Source organism: Salmo salar, chromosome ssa20 (genome assembly GCF_905237065.1).
Source record: "Salmo salar chromosome ssa20, Ssal_v3.1, whole genome shotgun sequence".
Lineage (NCBI taxonomy): Eukaryota > Metazoa > Chordata > Actinopteri > Salmoniformes > Salmonidae > Salmo > Salmo salar.
In genome coordinates, this window is record NC_059461.1 from 1,729,632 (window position 1) to 1,736,503 (window position 6,872).

Here is a 6,872-nt window from a genome sequence, read left to right on the forward strand (position 1 = left end):
ATCCTGACTCTGTTACACCAGCTCTGTCAGGAGGAATGGGCCAAAATTCACCCAACTTATTGTGCTAAGCTTGTGGAAGGCTACCCAAAACGTTTGACCAAAGTTAAACAATTTAAAGGAAATGCTACCAAATACTAATTGAGTGTATGTAAACTTCTGACCCACTGGGAATGTGATGAAAGAAATAAAAGCTGAAAGAAATAATTCTCTCTTCTATTATTTTGACATTTCACATTCTTAAAATAAAGTGGTGATCCTAACTGACCTAAGACCGGGAATTCTACTAGGATTAAATGTCAGGAATTGTAAAAAACTGAGTTTAAATGTATTTGGCTAAGGTGTATGTAAACTTCCAAATTCAACAGCAATCTGGCTGCCCTGTTTTGAGCCATTTGGAGCTTTTTTATATCTTTCTTTGCTGCAGATGACCATATAACTGGACAGTACTCTAAGTGTGATAGGACCAGGGATTGAATCATTTGATTCAGAGTGCTAGATGTTACATACTCTGAACATTTTCTGGTAACAGCAATTCCCTTACCCATCTTAATAACAATATGATCTATGTGTTCTGACCATGATAAAGCTGCATCCAACATGATGCCTTGTAGTTTTGTTTTTTTCACTTGCTCTACATGTATTCTATTCATCGACAAATTCAATTGGGGATCATCAGCAAGCATATATCTTGAACCAAATACAATACATTTAGTTTTAGAAATGTTCAACACCAATTTGTTCCTATTAACCCACTCAGACACCATTCTTAGTTCACTACTCAGTACATTAAATCAAATCAAATTGTATTTGTCACATGTGCCGAATACAACAGGTATTCAGGTATTCACCTTACAGTGAAATGCTTAATTACAAGCCCTTAACCAACAATGCAGTTTTCAGAAAATACCTAAAAAAAAGTAAGAGATTAGAATAACAAATAATTAAAGAGCAGCAGTAAATAACAATAGCGAGGCTAAATACATGGGGTACCAGTACAGAGTCAATGTGTCAACGTGCGGGGGCACCGGTGTCGAGGTAATTGAGGTAATATGTACATGTAGGTAGAGTTATTAAAGTGACTATGCATAGACAATAACAGAGAGTAGCAGCAGCGTTCCAGAGGGAGGGGGGAGCAATGCAAATAGTCTGCGTAGCCATTTGATTATTTGTTAGCTCGTTACATTCTGATGCTGCGCTATACATTGTCGAGTCATCAGCATAGAATGCCCTTCTTTGTATCCATGCTGGAAACCCATTATCAGACCATTACATGAGAAATAATCCTTGACTTGTAAAGATACCATTTTTTCAACTAATTTTCTTAACACAGGCAGCAAGCTTATAGGACAATTATTAGGACCAGTGAATGCAGATTTTTTTTATCCTTAGGTAATGGAATAACCTTTGACTCTTTCCAGGCTTCTGGGCACACCCCATACATCAAGCACTTATTAAAAATATGAGAGATTGGGGTAGATATTTGGTTAGCTGTAACTCTAAGCAATTTGATGTCATGATTATCTGTACCAGGTGACTTGTCATCCAAAAGAGACAACAGCATCCTTTCTACCTCTTCCCTTTCTACTTGGTGAAATTCGAACATGCATTGCATCTCCTTCATGATACAATCTTTTATAAGGATATATGACATGGAGCCTGTCTTGTTTTGTACGCTTTGTACAAATAATAAAACGCAGAACTACAGGATGTTTCTTAACATAACTCTTTATTAACTAGCTACAACTGCATGTTCGCCTATCTCCAACCATGATCAACTGGCCATGGCCTAACCGTCTGGGTGGTCTTAACCAATCACCGCACAGTATGATACGGCGGTAAAATAAATCCAGTTATAATTCAGTATGTATTCACATTTGAATATTACATCCCCCTTCTTTTAAAACAAAATACAAATGTTTTACATATTCTAAGCTTTTCTTTTGAATACATGCTCTGTAGTTTGAACTCAAGGTAAGTAACCATTTATATTGTATAATACACCAACTGAATCAACATAGACTCTGAAACAATGATCCAACATACTATTACTTTTCAAACAAGGGTTTCTCAGCAACTCAGCTTTCACTGTAGAAATGACATCTTAGCATTTCAAACAAATACAATACCAAAGCATGTCAAGTGAACTTTCAATAACAAGTTCAATAACAAGTCTGGAACTCTTTTAGGGCAGCGATCCGCCTACACCCTTTGACATTTCACAGGTCGAGGGCAGCTCTGGGCTTGACCTCTCTTCCTGACCTTGTGCGATATGATGTTGAGCATGCTTCTGGGTCAGTCAACAGCTCTTGTGGTGTTGCAGGTAAGTGTGGTGTATGTTGTGCTGTGTGTGTGTGTTTAGTCTATCTCGTTCTCTTTCAGGGGAACAGTTCATCTCATCAGTGTGTTGTTCTTTTGTGTTCAGTAAGTGACGACAATTGCGGCGGTACACTGCTCCTTCTGCGGTGTGGACGTGATATGAACGTTCAGTGTCAGCTGGCTGGATGACGACTGCTGGTTTCCAGAGGCCATGCTCCTGGATTCTAACTGACTCTCCGTTGATCAGTGGTGGCAGTGGTCTAGCTGACCTGTCGTAGTATCGCTTTTGTTGTTGCTGTCTCTGTGCACGTTTTTCATGCATTTCCTTGTAGCTGACGACCTCAGGTTGCAGCTGCTGGTTGGTGCTGGGAAGGGTTGAGCGAAGTCTGCGGCTCATCAACAGCTGGGCTGGTGATTTGAAGTTGTCAACTGGAGTGTTGCGGTATTCAAGGAGACTGAGGTAGGGGTCTCTCTTGTCTGCTTTTGCTTTGTCCATGAGTGATTTAGCAATCTGCACAGATTTTTCAGCAAGGCCATTACTTTGAGGGTAATGTGGGCTTGTGGTGACATGTGTGAACTCCCATGCTTTTGTGAAGGATTCAAACTCATTTGATTTGTAACAGGGCCCATTGTCAGATATTAAAGTCTCTACAATGCCATGCCTGGCAAAGGCTGCTTTCAGCTTGTGTATCACAGCTGCAGATGTGGTGCTGTGAAGCTTGTCGAGTTCGAAGTATCTGCTGTAGTAGTCCACTGTTACGATGTAGTCCTCGTTGTTCCAGGTGAACAGATCGGTTGCCACGACCTGCCAGGGTCGGTCTGGGATACAGTGAGGTAACATTGGCTCTTTGGTGTTTGAGGGGCGTCTTTCAAGACAGATGGTGCATCTACCAACAATGTCCTCTATTTGTTTGCACATTCCAGGCCAAAACATAATGTCCCGTGCTCTCTGTTTGCACTTTTCCATGCCCATGTGTCCAGCATGGATCTTTGTCAAAATCTCTTCTCTGAGACTGGTAGGAATAATGATTTTCTCTCCTTTGAAAATGATTCCGTTGATCTGTGATAGTTCATCACGATGGTTCCAGAATTCTGAGACGCTCTGAGGGCATTTTCTCCTCTCCTCAGGCCATCCATCCTGTATGACTTCCCTCAGCTGTGTGAGTTGAGAGTCCTTTCCTGTTTCTGCTTGGATCTCCTTCAGTTTTGTGTCACTAACTGGTAAGTTACTGTACACAGTGTGTACTTGCATGTCCATGCCTTCACTGAGGCTGCTGTCCTTGTAGGTAAGAAACTTCCTGGAGAGTGTGTCTGCGACAGGGATGTCTTTGCCTGGACGGTGAGTGACTGTGAAGTCGTATTTTGTAGTTGAAGGATCATTCTCTGTAGCCTTGGCGAGGCAGCAGCTAGTGGTTTCCTCATGATTGACTCAAGGGGCTTGTGGTCGGATTCCACAATGACTTGTCGTCCATATACGTACTGATGGAAACGTTTACATCCGAACAGAATGGCATAGAGCTCCTTTTCGATTTGAGCGTAGTTGATTTCACAGTCTGTGAGAGATTTGGAAGCGTAGCCGATGGGCTTTCCTTCTTGCAGTAGCACTGCACCTAGTCCATACTTCGACGTGTCCACTTGGAGTCTGAGCTCTTTGTTGGGGTCGTAGTAGGCAAGGATTGGTCCTGGTTCTCTCGTGATCAAGTCTTTCACATTCTGGAAAGCAATGTCGTGTTGCTTGTCCCAGAGAAACTCACTGGACTGCTTTAGCAGTTGACGCAGGGGTGCATTAGCATTGGAGAGGCTGGGTGCGAACTTGGATAAGTAGTTGACCATGCCAAGCACTGTTTCCAGCTCTGCACGGTTTTTTGGTGGCACCATTTCTTTTATGGCTGAGATCTTCTGTGGATCTGGCTTGATTCCATTCGCTGTGAGAAGATGTCCGAAGTAGCTGACCTCTGTAGCGCCGACTGTGCTCTTCTCTGGGTTGAGCCGGACTCCTCTCTCGCGGGATCTTTGCAGCATTGCGCGGAGGTTTCGGTCGTGCTCCTCTTTGGTTCGGCCATAGACAAGCGATGTCATCCACAATTGCCACAACTCCGTCGAGGCCTTCATACACTTCGTCGATCTTTCGCTGAAACTCGTCTTGGGCTGAGATAATCCCAAAAGGCAGGCGACGGAACCTGTAGCGTCCAAACGGTGTGTTGAATGTTGTGAGCTTAGATGACTCTTCTGTGAGCTTGATAGCCCAGTAGCCTGATCTAGCGTCCATGACCCTGAAGTAGTGTGCTCCCGCTAGCTTGTGTGTGATACCATCTAGCGTCGGTAAAGGGTAATGGGGCCATTTGATAGCCTTGTTCAAGTCTCTTGGGTCGAGGCATACTCGGAGCTTGCCTGTGCGTGGTTTCTCCACCACCACTAACGCGTTTACCCAGTCAGTCGGTTCTGTAACCTTGGTGACTATGTCAGATTGCTCCATGCTCTCCAACTCTTTCTTCAGACGGGCACGGAGAGCAAGGGGAATCTTTCTCGGTGGGTAGACCACAGGGGTTGCGTCTGGGTCAAGGTGAATGGTACATTCTCCTGGGAATAATCCTATTCCTGTAAAGACATCAGCAAACTCCTCCAGTACATTTTCTGTCTCTACTGGTGCTGTTACTGATAAAACTAGCTTGATGAGGTCCATGTCTAAACATGCTTTAAGACCTAGCACTGCAGGTGCTCTAGTGTCAACAACGTAAAAGTCCAACATCATGTCACTTTCCTTGTATTTGCATTTGAAAGTGCATGTGCCTTTTACTGGGAGCTGTTCACCACCATAACCAGTCAGTCTGCGCATTGTGGGCTGTAGCTCGCACTCAGATGTCAAGCTGCGGTACTTATTCAGAGGAATAATGTTTACTTGTGCACCAGTGTCTAGTTTGAACTTTAGCTTTATGCCTTGTGTTCCTATCTCAATGTCAGCAAAGGCTTGCTCTGTCTCTGATATGTGACTTTTCTGTGTCACTGAATCAATGAACAGTTCATCATTTGACTCTTTGATTGACATTTCATCTTCACTCACTGTGTGTACTGTTTTTCCACGGTAAGCTTTGCACACTTTTGCAAAGTGATTCCATTTACCACATTTAGTACACTGTTTGCCTTTAGCTGGGCAATTTCCTTGTTCGCCATGCACTTTGTATCCACAATATCCACATGTTTTGAGTCTGTGTCGCTCTGTTTTGGAAAAAAACAGAATCCCACTTCTGACACCATGTCTTGTTTTGGAGTTATGTCTCTCTCCGTTCTGAAACACGCTCTCTGCGCACCGGAGGTGTGCTTTGATGTCTGCCTGACTGCGTGCACTGCTTGTTCACGTGATGCGCTCGTGCTGTGGCGCGAAATGGTTTTCATCTGAGCCTGTGCTAGCTCGTGAGATCTGGCTATGTCGATAGCTTTGTCCAGCGTTAGCTCAGACCCAACATTCAAAAGTTTCTCTCTCACTCGCGGTGAGTGTATTCCAAATACAATATGGTCCCTGACCATCTCATCCTTGTTTGCATAATCACAGTCTTTCACAAGCAGACGCAGCTCAGTCACAAACTGTTCAAAAAACTCGCTAGCTCCCTGTACTTTCTCATGGAATTTGTACCTAGCGAAAATTGTATTCGTCTTGGGCACAACATATGCTTCAAAATGATCGTAGTATGTTTTCAGTACCTTTGATTCAGCCTCGGTAAGTGTCCATGTGTTGTAAATATCTCTCCCTTTTTCACCGATCCAGAGGAGCAGGTAGCTACACTTTTCCTCTTCTCCTCTTGCCTTCAGAGGACCCGTGAACATTAGCTCCACATGCTGTTTGTACTTACGCCATGCATCGGGTAAGTTTGTAGACTCCCAGTCCATTCGAGGTGAAGGAACTCCAGAAAAATCCATCTTTTAAGACCATTTACTCTGACACCATGTCTTGTTTTGTACGCTTTGTACAAATAATAAAACGCAGTACTACAGGATGTTTCTTAACATAACTCTTTATTAACTAGCTACAACTGCATGTTCGCCTATCTCCAACCATGATCAACTGGCCATGGCCTAACCGTCTGGGTGGTCTTAACCAATCACCGCACAGTATGATACGGCGGTAAAATGCATCCAATTATAATTCAGTATGTATTCACATATGAATATTACAGAGCCATCAGTTGGAATCATAGCCTTCCTCAACTTGTCCACTTTGCCTGTAAAATATAGTAGTTTGCAATGTTGTGTGGTTTTGTAATAAATATACCCTCATTCAACAAAAGAGGCGGACATTCGAATTCCTACCCATAATAGTGTTCAACAGTCTCCACAGTTTTCTCCCATCACCCTTTACTTCATCAATTTAGTCCTGATTGATCGACTATCGAGGATCGCTATGGGGCGCAATCGGGCGATGTAGACTTGTACACAATCGCTCAATCTTCACACACACCACACACACACACACACTCTCTGTGTGTGGTTACAGGAGGCTAAGGTATATCAATGGTTTTAGGAACAGCAGTAACATCAGGCAGGGTTTAGGCTACCAACTG